Here is a 13,555-nt window from a genome sequence, read left to right on the forward strand (position 1 = left end):
GACTTTTAGGAGAGCTAGGTAATGCCGCAGTGCAGAGTGAATAAAACAATAATGTCAGATGTGATTTTTTTGCATGTCTGTGTTTCTCACTGTTTTTTGAAAACATACATATATATATATATATATGCATACAGTCTGACCCACAGTGTGTTTCTGTATTTGCCCAGGAAAATACTAAAAGTTCTGATGAATACTTCCCTGTTCTGACCTTCCAGAGCTCTGCTTATTCACGGAATACTTTTATATCCTGACCTGTAGCAGATATGGCCTGTTATGATAGATCATGGAAGGCTGTTTTTAAGTACCAAGGCCATGCAGTTTTCCATACCCTTGATAGTAAGGGCTTGATGTTTTCAGCCTGCTGCATACATATCCTTCATCCCTATTTCACTATATACAAGCTGAGAATTTGAGTTGGAAGGTAGCTGAGACAGCTCTTTGCCTAATCATCTGTATAGGTAGAATTCCCCATAGGACATGCCAGCTTGTAACTAGATGTAAATGTGTGACCTAAATGCTATACATACAGGAGAAAATTCAATTTCTAACACTTGTGTGGGGAACTGTTACTTCTTTCTCAGGAAAACTTAAATTATGACAGAGAAGTTACGTTAAGATCAATGTGAAGTTTTTGCTTTTATGAATAGTAGATATTAATGGCTACTGGTGATGATCATGCATAATAATCTAGGCTAAAAATCATGCCTGAGCTGTACGTCCACAATGTCTGAACGTTCAGGCAAGCAAAGAGCAGAAAAGGTGGATGCACCTGCCGCTTGATATCAACTCCTTGAAAAGAATTCTAACTGCAAGAGTGAGGCTGTGCAATTGAAGATACAAGACAGATGAGACCTGCAGAAAAAAGTAGGGTGAGGTACTTCCTGTTGGTTATTTTGAAAGTAGTTTTGTGCAGTACAGTAAATATCTCATTGTCTAATAAGAAATTGGTTTTAAGTAGTTTAGTTTAAAACTTCTTCTTAGGAGTTGCTATTTTCTGGAAATTCTGTTAGACTTTTCCATGAGAATTCAGCTCAGATCCAGTTCCAGTAGAAATGGGCATACTTACAGCTAAGAACTAGACTCTTCTGTTAATGTCAATAGCAGCTGTTCATGAGCACCCAAGGACAGACTTTTTTCCCTCAGGGTATGTTCTACTTTGACGTTCCTAAAGTCTATAACCCTTTAAAGTTACTGGGAGTTACGTGCTGTGGTATGCATCAAGATACAAGATATACCCTGCAGTTAAATATAATAACATTCCTCTTTATAACCAGTACTGGACACTGTATTCACATTGCTGAAAAACATACCTTGACTGAGGGTTTGAACTAGTGGTCTGTGTAGTTATTTGCATCCGTCAGTGTAAACAGAACTAGATGTATCCAGTTTGTCATAGCAATCGGTAGACAATCAACAAGTTCTTACTGTGCTGTGCCAAATCTTTAGCATGGCAAATCAGCAGTTCTGCAGCCTGCAGCTGCCAGCTCCCTAGCAGAGTCCTGTGTAAGACAGGGAGTAAATGAGGAAGTGCTCACCCGCTGAAAGTGGTTTCCCTCATGATCCTGGAGGCAGGTGTGTGTCTAGGACTCCTCTTGCTGCTATATGGTGTGCAGGCAAGACTAGATTTTCTATTTTTTTATCATTACGTATATTGTGGTTTTTATCATTACCTGGAATAGAATTTCTTTATAATTTTCCATCATTCCTTTTAGCACTGCATAAGCATGCAGGTGTGTGTTTATGCACATTTCTCAGTGGGTTCATATGCCTTGGATGAACCTCTTTGCCTGGCTCTGAGACCATCTAGTTCTTACTCTCATTACTTGTGAAGCTGCCACCTGTCTTCTTCGAGCTGCTGCTGCATAAGCACTTTGGTTTGGTGCGATTCTTTAGTTTTGTTATAAGAAATTATGCCAGTAACTATTTAACAACATAACCAGGCAGTGCCACAGAAATGGGAATATGGTGTTTACCCTTGATTATACAGTATCATTTTACCTGCTTGCTCTGAACAACACTTTCTGTATGTAATGCATTGTATATTGATGAAGCAATGCCACAGAAGCTTCCTACATCTGCTCTCTCTGCTGCCTGAAAGTGGCTGTAATTATTAACATGATAGCTAATCAACAAAAATATCTGCCAGACACTATTTAATGGCCTCAGATTTCTCTTCTTCAGAAACTAAGGACATGAAAGTGAAAATGAGTGCGCAATATGTTCACTGATTGCAATATGTTCATTCTTATCTCTTTCGCGTTTTGTGCTGAAATCCAGCAGCACTGTTCTGCTGGAGTGTGAGATACAATATTGAACAACTTGTTCTCCAGTACTTGTTAACAGAATTAAGACAAAGCCTGCGGATACTGCTAACTTGTGATTATCTTCCTTGAAAATATCCATCTTATACTGTAGTTGTAAACGAGTGGTATGCATGCTATCTGCTATGAATGGTCATAACACTATTGTTTTAATTGAGTAAGCTTTATATTTTAAACAGTATTGCCATCTTGTGGTTCTGACAAGTTTTAGCACTCTGTTTCTTATTGCAACCCTTTTTTTCTTTGTTGTGTTGGCAAGAATTCCTGAAATGCCATGGCACGTACAACAGAATTGTTATTGCCACAGCTGCAAAACATTCACAGAAAAAAGTTAAAGCCTATATCTCAATGTCATAAACTATTTCTTCAGTCTTTCAGTATGATAATTTATCCACATCCACTGAAAGGAACAGAGGAGATAGTTAAGTTTTTTAATAGAAGGTTCATTGTGAGACACCTGATTGTAAGAGCTGCCATTAATTATTACCCACTTTTGAAATGGACTTTGTTCCAGACACATATCCTTCAGCAAGTGTCTGGACTCGTCATCTGTGGCTCCTGAACCACTTATAGCCCACAAGATCATCCACAGTCCAAAAAGAGACTTGTGCTATCATAAGAGTACTTTTGTCTCAGACATTAATAGTAAGGGCTCAGAAGAATGTTCTGAATTCACAGTGGCATAAGTCAAATATCTTTTTTTCCTCAAAAAATATTTTTTTTTCTGTGTTTGCACAGCTCTAGTCCTAAGGGTCCATGCTCTGACTCACTTGTGGACGATGTTAATCAATAATAATGTACCACTGTCACTGGCCTCAGAGAATGCCCTGTCAGAGTTCAAGACATGCAGCCCATTTGGCAATGGATGGGCCAGCTCAGTACTTCAAAGAGTGAATAAATTAGCCTTTTTATCCAGGAAACTGAAGATACGATGCCTTTGTCAAAACTTTTTACTGCACCGGTCATTTGTCAGATAACTTGACAACTCTGCCTTGTCAGATGAGTTGCTGAGCACCTGATGTTACATGGTCCCACTGAAAGAAAGAGGTTGTGACTTCTGCTGGAGATTAAGAAACTGGCAGGATTTTTTTTTAATCTCTCTTTTCTATGAAAAATGTCAAGCTGCTTGTTGTCTGCTCAAACTTTTATAGAAAATAGCAAGTCTCACATCAGGACTACTTATACTCTTGGTATTAAATCTTTTGGTGACCCCAAGAGAGTGCCACTCATCGCGCCCAGAGCCAAGGCTTTCCATATCTGAAGTCAAGGCCCTGTAAACAAGCAATGGTTTCCCTGAGGCTTTGCTCTTTCCCACTCTTCTTGGAATTGTTCTACCTAGTATGCAATCAGGAGTTTTCAATATTCTGGATTTGAGATCCTGTAGAAATCTGCCAAGTACTGAGCAGGTACCTCTGAAAATCCCATCTATGTAAAACACTGTATAGTGTACATGAACTCATGAACTTGCTGTTTTTCTTTCAGGACACTGTTTCAGACTGAGCCTATGAACAAGGATTTCCTGTTTTGCAGGTAAATTCCAAGCATTGACAGGGAGGGAAGTTTATTGACAAAGAGCTTTTCTTGGTAAACCAAGGATTCCTGACAGTCTTTCTCCATATTAAACTTTATAAAAGCTGTACCTGTCAGTGAAGTATTTTGCTTTTGATGAAACAATATCTTCTCATGAAAAATCCCTATAGCCTCAGAAATTAGGCAATCCTTGATTTACAGTAAGATGTGTGAAGAAATATGTATATTTTACATCTATGCACTTCAAAATATTACTTCAAAAGTCTATTCTGAATATGTCGTTCAAGTCCAAGTTGAAGTATTCTGTTTTAACTTTCCTGGTGATAAGTCTAAAATGATGAGTTTGTGGAAGTAGTATCTTCAGAATGGAAAGTCCCAAGATGAGTAGCCTTCTAATGGAAGTAAACTAAACACAAACAACAGGAGCTGTATTTACGCATGGGTTTCTGAGATGAGTTATAATACTTATTGACATCCATTTTTTGTGCTTGAACAGTGAGCCCTGCTAGTGGACCTGTGCTACACATTTCCTATTTTTACTCCTAAGATGAGCAGCCTACCCTGAAAAACACCTTTGTGATTGGTAAAAAACTTTCTCTCTGTAATAAACCATAAAGCAAATCTATTAAAATAGATTGAGATTTTTAATAATTTTTATGTCTTCTAATGGATAAAAACAGATGACATCATTCTTTCACTGTAGTGATACTAGAAAATGAAAAGTTGTCATGGTTCAGGTTTCAGAACACACTACACATGATGTACTGCACATCCTTTACACCCAGAATCCGGACTGGGGAGACAGAGGATGAGGATCATCTTTTTTATGCATCAGTGTAGTGAACATCTGCCAAAATCTATCTAGTTATTTTAATTCTCCGTTTCAACAAAGTTGACCATCTGCTCTGTCATCAGCAAAGATCTTGTTACAAAAGCTAAATCAGAAGCTCACCTGTCTTGTGCATCTTGTTCTCGCTTAACACAAACACTATTGTAACGGTATCCATCTGTAGGTATGATGGTGACCTGAATCAGGTACATGCTTATTGAGTCAAAATTAACAGCTGGAGTTGCAGTAAACAGAACGCCAATTAAAATCTTTAGACTCTATCAATAACTAAAAGGCATGAAATTAAGTGTACTGCTTAAAACAGTCATTCTGTATAATTATGATACAGGATCTTCAGACACATATAAAAACCAGTAACTCAGAAATTATAATACAGAAATTTTCCTGAAGGTGATTCTAAACTCTTCAATGAAATTGTTGAACTTGCATTCTTTTTGTATTTTCAGTTACACATTTAATAACACAGAACGACTCTGTCACTGGATAAATATAAAATTCAATACCATAACAAATTGTCAAATTAGTGTGTAATATTAGAAACTCACTTTTGTAATGGTCTGATTTTTAATATAATTGCTCAAACTACAAAATAGTACATTCCATTTTTCACTTTTCTTTTTTCCCTCCCTGACAAAATGAGGGAAAATAAGAGATAGTTGTTGGAACCTTTACATAACTTCAGTGTTCGCTAACAGAAAAGAAAAATGTTAGAGAAGAGGTTATTATCATATAATTTGAGTTAGTTGATGGGCTTTTATATTGCTTGCACAGCCATCACTGGCCTTGAAGAATTTTATTCTGTTAGTTTTAACCAGAAGACGGTGGAGGCTTTGCAGGACTGTAAAGACTTCAGTAAAATGTTAGTTTCTCATAGGAGGAAACCTGCCAGAGCCAGTAATCGTTAGGAACTGACCCCCCTGGCTCAGACTGTGGGACAAGCTGCACCAGCAGGAAACTCTGTGTGTTACTGCAGCCCAGGCCAGCTGAACCTGGGCCTCCAGACTGCTGCCAACGCTCACAATCTTTTGCTACCTTTGTCAAAACCCGAAGTTTTCTCTAATTGAGGCTGCTGATAACAGTATATTGTTGATGCTTAGCACTTAGCAAAAAGGCAGCATTTATGTTATGTGCTTATTTGCAATTCACTAGAACTGTTTTGTCTAGCATTGGAGTGAACTTGTTTCTGTGCGCTAAGTACAGTACTATCAGCAAAAATTACATGACTTCATCAATCTCTCTCAATACCAATTAGTGGTTATTTTCCAGAACAGTCCGATTTAGATTAAGCTAATCTATTACTTTATTAGTATTTAGATTATCCTGATGATCGTGATCCAGCTTCTTTAATTCGGCATGTCAGCATGCCTATGTAGGATTGCTCTGTCGCAGACAGTCCTTTCAAATTTTGTTAGAGACTCATTAGCCTTACTGACGCATCACATTGTGTTCCAAGAAACACCTAGCAATCAGGCCTTACTCTCTGAATTACACGTCATCTTTCCTAAGTATTTGTTAATTGAACAATCATAGGATTGCATTCAAGCAGCAGAGGTGATTTGAAATAAAAAAAATATTCTAGTTATGCTTTACTACATGCAATTTTAGGCTGTATATAAGTAGAGTTAACAGACTAAAGCATGGTATTTACTCACAATGAAAGCAAATTTCTCTTCTCTCATGAATTTACCATGTCTCTTTCAAAATACTTCTCACCACAGCACATTCAGCAGGTCCACTCGCAGGACCTCATCTCACGGCAAGGCCACCTGGGGCCCGTCCCGCCGTACCTGCAGAAGGCAGGCAGGGCACGGCACGGCAGGGCAGGGCTGGGCAGGGAAGCAGCCGCAGCCACAGCCGCAGCCCAGTAAGGCCAGGCAGGTTCTCAGGCAGCCAGGCTGTGGCTAAGGCACGCAGCTGAGCCGGGCAGTTGGGGTGAAGCTCACTGAAGTGTGGGGCCAGCCAGGGGCATGGCTGGGACACGGCTGAGGCAGGGCATGAGCTTCAGGGCATCTCCACCTGCTCCAGCGTCCATCGGCTGCAGTGTAGGTGTCTGCTCCACCGTGGACCTCTTCACAGGCTGCAGAGGAAACTCTGCTCTAGCACCTGGGGCACATCCTCATCCCCTTCGTTCTTTATCTCTGACCTTGGTGGTGGCAGGGCTGTCCCTCACACTTTATTCTCAGTCCTCTGCCTGTAGAACATGTTTGCCCTTTCTTCAACATGCTCTCACAGAGGCACCACCAGTTCTCAGTGAGGGGCTCCGCTGTGCCCTGCTGCGGGGCCGTCGTGGAAGCGGCTGTGCCTGGCACAGGGCAGCCCAGGCCGCCCCTCACAGAGGCCGCAGCTGCAGCCCCCTGCTGACAGCACCTGGGCACACACACTCGATACAGTCTCTTCAAGTGACATACCCTAAAATATACACTCTAAGGCATTGCTTTGCTGTCCATGATAGCAACATCGGTGTTTTAATATTTAGGTTTTCCAGGTCATGGTACTGACTGGCTGCAGAGATCAAAGGACAACAGATCCAATATTTAGCTTTAAAGGGTTTCAGGTCTTCCACATTTTCAAAGACAGAATAGGGATGAGTGCTTAATAAAGCATGTGAAATAAATACCGATGTTGACTGACTGTTAGCAGCAACTGTTGCAGGCGCAGTTACTCTTGTGAGGTTAATCTGGTAAGGCCCAACGCACAGGACCACTGGAGCTGTTTCTGACCAGGATCCATGGTGAGAGGCAGATCAAGAGAGACCATCCACCTCACTCAAAGCAAGGGGAAGCAGATATCCTAGACATTTTTTTCAGGTAGTGTTTTAATAATCTGTTTTTCTCTTAAGTTTGCTAGAGACTAGAATCATGGCCAAGTGACAAAGAAGAAGTAGTTCCTGGTGTGTGAGGTCCATGAATACTCCCTGGGGCCCAAGCTCTGTCACAGCAGCAGGGGTTTCCCCAGGGCTCAGCCTGTCCTCCTCAGCCTCTTGCCAAGTCACTGTAGCTAACTGCTCAGCCGGATAACACTGGGGAAAAAATGGCCTAAGATATATAATATATACTTGATGCAATTTTTTCTCAATATGGAATGGCTTATTGGGATATATCAGATGTTCAAATACATGACATTAGCATACTGTCTCTGAACAAAGCACTGTCCTCTGCGCTAAAGTTGTCCAGGTAATAGTAGAAAGTAATTCTGAAGGTTGATAAGTGTAATTGAATGCATTCAGGGCACAACTGCAAATCTCTTGAAGCTGTCATAAACCATGCAAAGCTACTTCCTCGGTGACAGTTTGTTTAGCATAAAAATGGAATCTGAAGAGCCTAAGCTATTTATTTCAATTCAGTGAGATACTCAGCAAAGCTTACAATTGTGTTACATTCTGTAGAAATGCAGTGTCTCCTGAACATACAGATGATGCCATCCATATCATTAACATAGATACAACACTGCCTTTGTGTATATGTGTGCATATATACAATATATACACATCAGTGGGAAGGGTAAAAATATATTTATTTTGCACAACTTAAATGCTTTCAAAATTAGAGAGCAGCAGAATTGTGGTTTTCTATAGTCTTTGTCTCTGGTTTAGTGTGTATTCTTTCTAAAGTAAATACCAGCATGGTTTAAAATAGTAAAATCATGACCATGACCTCAATGGCAGCACGGGTGGTTTCTCTAACGTCTCTAGATATTTGTTTTAGAAAATTTGTTCATTCCCACATATTAAAAGTTTGGTAATTCCTCAGTTTTGCTGATACAAGCATTTGTAGAGCAGTGTGGTCATGAACATGAAGAGTATATTTTTTTCTCTTTTTATATATTCTAGCAATGAGCAAATTCAGTTCACATTTGTGATACTGTAAATTAGAAATCCCATGCAGATTTAATTTCATATAATCACTGTCTTTACAGCAATAATTAAACATAGTTGAGAAAAAAATAGTTTTCCAGTGACAAGACACAAGGAATTTTTTTATGGTGTTTTTTTTTTTTCTTTGATGGCAAAATGTCTACTATTTTTCAATAATGATAGAAAAATGCATGGAACCTTAGAGCAAAGAGGTGTTGCCAAGGTGCTCTACAGCAATACATTCCTAAAACTCCAAGTAATTTCATTAGTAGCAGCACAAATTTTTTTTAACAGCTGAACAATATTATCATGAGTCTGCAAATACTAATTAGCGGTCACTTCGCTCACATATAAAATAAATGCGTAGTGTTTCCTAGAAATTGCTTGGGGAGAAAATTCTTCACCTAGCTCATTTATGAAAAATAATTGTAAAATAATAGATTTATCAATTATCAATTTTCTGGTGCACGAAGATGCTAACAAAATATCTTTATTTTCAATCAGAAGACAACTTTCCAATAACAGAAGAATTGAGTGGTAGATTTCCATGAAATTTTTTTATTAGATCTATTCTAAATCTGTCTTGAAAATATATATTTTATTATAAAATAGTTAAAGCATAAAAAGGCACAGTGTTTTGAAGCATTGTTAAGAATGTGGGAAAATGAACATGAGGTTATACATACAGTTAATCAAGTAGTCAAGAAGTAATAAAGTCATGAGAATAGACCATTGTGATGAAAGAACTCTCTTCTCATGAGATTAATTTCTTCATGTTGACTTGATGTTTATTTTTTATTGCCATCTTTGGCATTTAGATTGCAGCTTTATCCATTACCTTATCCATTACTGTGATCAACTTACTGAACATTTATTCCCTAGAAATAAGGCACATTTTGTTGAAATGGTTATGGCTAATACCTTGCTATTGAGGATGTAAAATATTTTGCATTATTTATCATCCCATTTTAAAACATGCACAGTTGAAAACCCTTCTGTCAAACATCTCTTTCACATATTCCATGAGAGCAATGGGTTCAGTATAAGAAAGGAAAATTAATACAATGAATTTGAAGTTGTTTTACACTCCTAATTCTTAAGAATTTTCAAAATGCATCATGTGAATCAGGCCTCCAACATTGTTTGTTCTCAGTCTACAGTCTGTGCATGACTCAGACTGTCTAAGTGCCTCAAATAGATGTTACAGCACCTAAACAAACAGTAGATGACATTCAACAAAAAGACTTAGGTGGTCCAGAGCGCCCCAGACTAAGCATGGCTACAACTTAGCCACCATGATGGACTGAAAACAGACTGGTTTGTGTTTCTGTCCTCCATCTTGTCAGTGCTCTGCTCCTACGTTTTAAGACATTTGTCTACTCGGCTGCAGATTGTTTGGGAGGGACAAGAAAGGTGTCCTTTATCTTTTGGTGAAGCTGTGCCACTGACTGTCCAAAGTTCAGGGACACAGAGAGAGACTAAGCAAGAGTAAGACTGCTTGTGTGCCTAAAAAAGCTAAAGAGCGGTTTCCTTTAAGAGGAGGAACGCCAGGACTCTGGCTTCACATGGGGCATTTCCTTAGAAATACTTTTTGGCCTAGTGTTTCCTCCTGGGAAGAGATGGCTCCTAGTTTCACATTCAGGAACATGGGACTGTCCTTTAGAAACATCCATGGCTCCTGCACAGGTAATAACTTTCTGGCCCTTAGTGGGCTGTTTTAAGGCTTCCATGACACTGGCATATTCCTTCCTGAGTCTGTCCTGACCAAGTCTTCAATTTGGCAGGCCAAAGACCAGACAGATCCAAGCTGTTTATGCCTCAGTTACCCTTCTATAACACAAATCCTTCTGCAACATACGTTGCTGTGATGATAAATTCATTTGTATCTGTCAGATATTAATGTATTAGGAGGAGAAGGAAAGGACGAGACGTAAATACAAAGATGAATAGAAGTGGCCTTATTCCACTCTTATTGTCTCCTGCTGTGATCCCTGAACTCACAAGCATCCTGCAGCACAGCTCCTGACCAGTCTCATGATACCACAGCTTCATCGTCAGATCCTGAAGTGTCTGCCATCAGAGTATACAGCAGGCGAGAAAAATAATGTTTCTATTCTATTTTCCTTCCATATCTAAAGTCACCTCCCACCATAGTAACTATTTCAAGTAGCCATGTAGAAACAGAGTGTATACCTGCAAAAATAGTGAAAAGAAAAGCTCAGAAATTGTTTGCTTAAAAAAAAATAAATACAAGTTTGAAAAAGAACTGCCATTTCTGTCATTTTTGAGGAATAGAAGAGGGAGCAGGGAGAGTTCATACTGCAGATATTTTACTGTGTAAAGGGTGTTGGGCTTGAGTAAAGAATTCTCCACTTATTCACTCATTATTTGTTATGATAAGGGTGAATTAAAATTCCATCTCTCTGCAAAATCATTATTTCAAACATTTTAAGGGAAATATGCATAAACTAAAAAGATTACTGTATCTGATCATTCAGGTCTCAGCACTTTTTTTTTTTATACTGATATCTACTTGATTTCAATGAAAATTCTGTATGCACAAGAAGTATCAGACTGAACCATTGATTATCCTAGAAATAAAACTTTGCATGCTGATTCAGATCCCTAAACAGTTATGGCAGAAATTGAACATAATGGGATCTATAAATATTTCGTGTAATTTCCAGCCAAGTGCCTATGGGATCTCCTTTAGGAACATGAAGAATGAAAAAATATATATATATATACACATGTAGATGCACATATGTAAATATGTACAGATACACAAACACACTGCTATACACACACACACTGCTATACACACACACATGCTTATATGCTACTTGGTTTTACATTAGTCAGACCACTTGTTTCCTAATCTTTTCAGGGTAGACAAATACATTGAAACAAGGTTATACCTTCAATCATTACAGATTAACTAAGAAAGTTCATAAGCGTATAAGTTTCAGATCATGTGAGGCCAAAATTCTACTGAATCATTCAGGATTAGAAAAACTCTGTTACCAGATTTTTGTGTCTACCTAGATAACAGCGAGGAAGGGAAAAAATGAAAGTGGCTTTCATTTTGTGACAGTGAATTAATTCTAATTAATCTACACACCACTGACATACACTGACATTCAGCATACACTGATATTCAGCATACACTTAGTTTCTTGGCTACTGATGGGAAGTATTGTCGGGGGAAAAAGGCATTAAAGACTAATGAACGGTAATATAAAAATGTAAATTTGAGCATACTGATAAAAAGAAATCTGCCTATAAAGTCCATTAGGCAGTAGAGTAGCTTTTCAAAAGAAGTCACTGATTCATCAACTAAGCTATGTTCAAAGCAGACCAGATAAAACACTTAAGAGGTAAGTGAAGAGGATCATCTTGTAATTATAGTGCAACTGAAATGAACCCAATGGTCTTATCCAACATTCTGATCCCTGACTGTGGGGTAAACAGAACATGGCATTTGAGTGTGAAGATCAAAAGAACAGAAAGCCACCTGTGACACTAGAAGATGAATATTTTTCCAAAGTCAGCAGACATGGGAAAAGAAATTATATTGCATCCATGACAAATGGGAAGATAGTAGTAGTAATTCAGGGCTGGATTACGTGATGTTTCCTTCTAGAAAAACATACCCCTCCACAATGAAGTTACATCACTTCTCCAGTTGGTCAGCTTTGTAAATATGCTGCAGACTTGTTGAGACAAACCTTCTCTCATCTCATGTGAGGTGAGAAAAATGACTTGACTGGTGGTACGAGTTTATGATATTCACACAGTGCCACAAGGGAATATCAGCAGAGACAATACATGGCTTTCCTCATGAAGAGGAGCAGAAGGCATTTTACCACAATGTAGAAAATCAGGAGTGATTTTTATTGCAGCCATTTTGGCCTGTGTTTTTGCATATGTAGGGGTTTCTTATGCAGAACTGCCATGTTCACTTCCCTTTGCAGGCAACAGAGCACTTCTCTAGAAGCCACAACTTCATTTATGATATCAAGGCTAGCGATGAATGTGGCAGCTATTATATGTATGGCTAATTTTAAAAATCTGTAAAAGCAGATACTGAAATGGATTCCAAAGAAAAATAGGAAACTAGATCCAAATCCACCACTCGAATTTTTCTTCCACATTTCCTTTTGTCTTGTATCATCTGAGATCCCCAGTCAAGAGGTTTTAATATGATTCTTCTTACACAGCATACAATCCTGACACCAAAATGTGGCAGTCTTATTTTCATAGAGTAAATAGACAATTTCCTACAGGTTACAGCATCATAAAGTTCTATACATCACAGCTTTTCTAAGATATAGTTTCTTTTCCCAGTTAAAGCATGGAACTCACCTAGCCACAATACATAAAAGTGGTGCTTGTTGGTCCACTTGCTTTAGTCCTAGCTTTTTGTTGTTTCAGTCATCTGCATTCCCTGTCCATGGATACAGAATTTGGTGCTCATCCAGAAGGAGCTTGCCTATTCTCTGTTTGTGTTCTATCTTGTTATCTATCATTTGTATTTATTCATCTTGTTAATATCATATTTGTCAACATTGGTATTCATTCTAGCTTACCTCCTAATTGTTCTGCCATGCTGTCTCTCCACCACTGACTACTCTCTCCTGTCACTGCCATCACTGTGCATAGCAGCTGTCTGTCGCTAACTGCACTGTCTAGGAAAGGGTAGATTCAAGAAGTATTTGTACGAAGACAGAAGTGTGCACAGAACCCAGACTGAGAAAGCTAATTTTTTTCCATATGTGTTATTAGCCTTTGTTGTCTCAGTTACTGCTATACCCTGTTATCTGTCCCAATAGGAACTTGTTTGGGTTGCAGTGAGATTGGTTCACAGAAATCCACATTCACTCTATGCCAGTTTAGCCATCCTAGGGTCTACCTCAACAGGAAGGTTCTGATGTGTTGTTGATCCCTCTGTAATCTTGCTGCAGCTTCAGAGTAAGATATTGTCCTGCCATTTTCTACTTG

Source organism: Opisthocomus hoazin, chromosome 6 (assembly GCF_030867145.1).
Source record: "Opisthocomus hoazin isolate bOpiHoa1 chromosome 6, bOpiHoa1.hap1, whole genome shotgun sequence".
Classification (NCBI taxonomy): Eukaryota; Metazoa; Chordata; class Aves; order Opisthocomiformes; family Opisthocomidae; genus Opisthocomus; species Opisthocomus hoazin.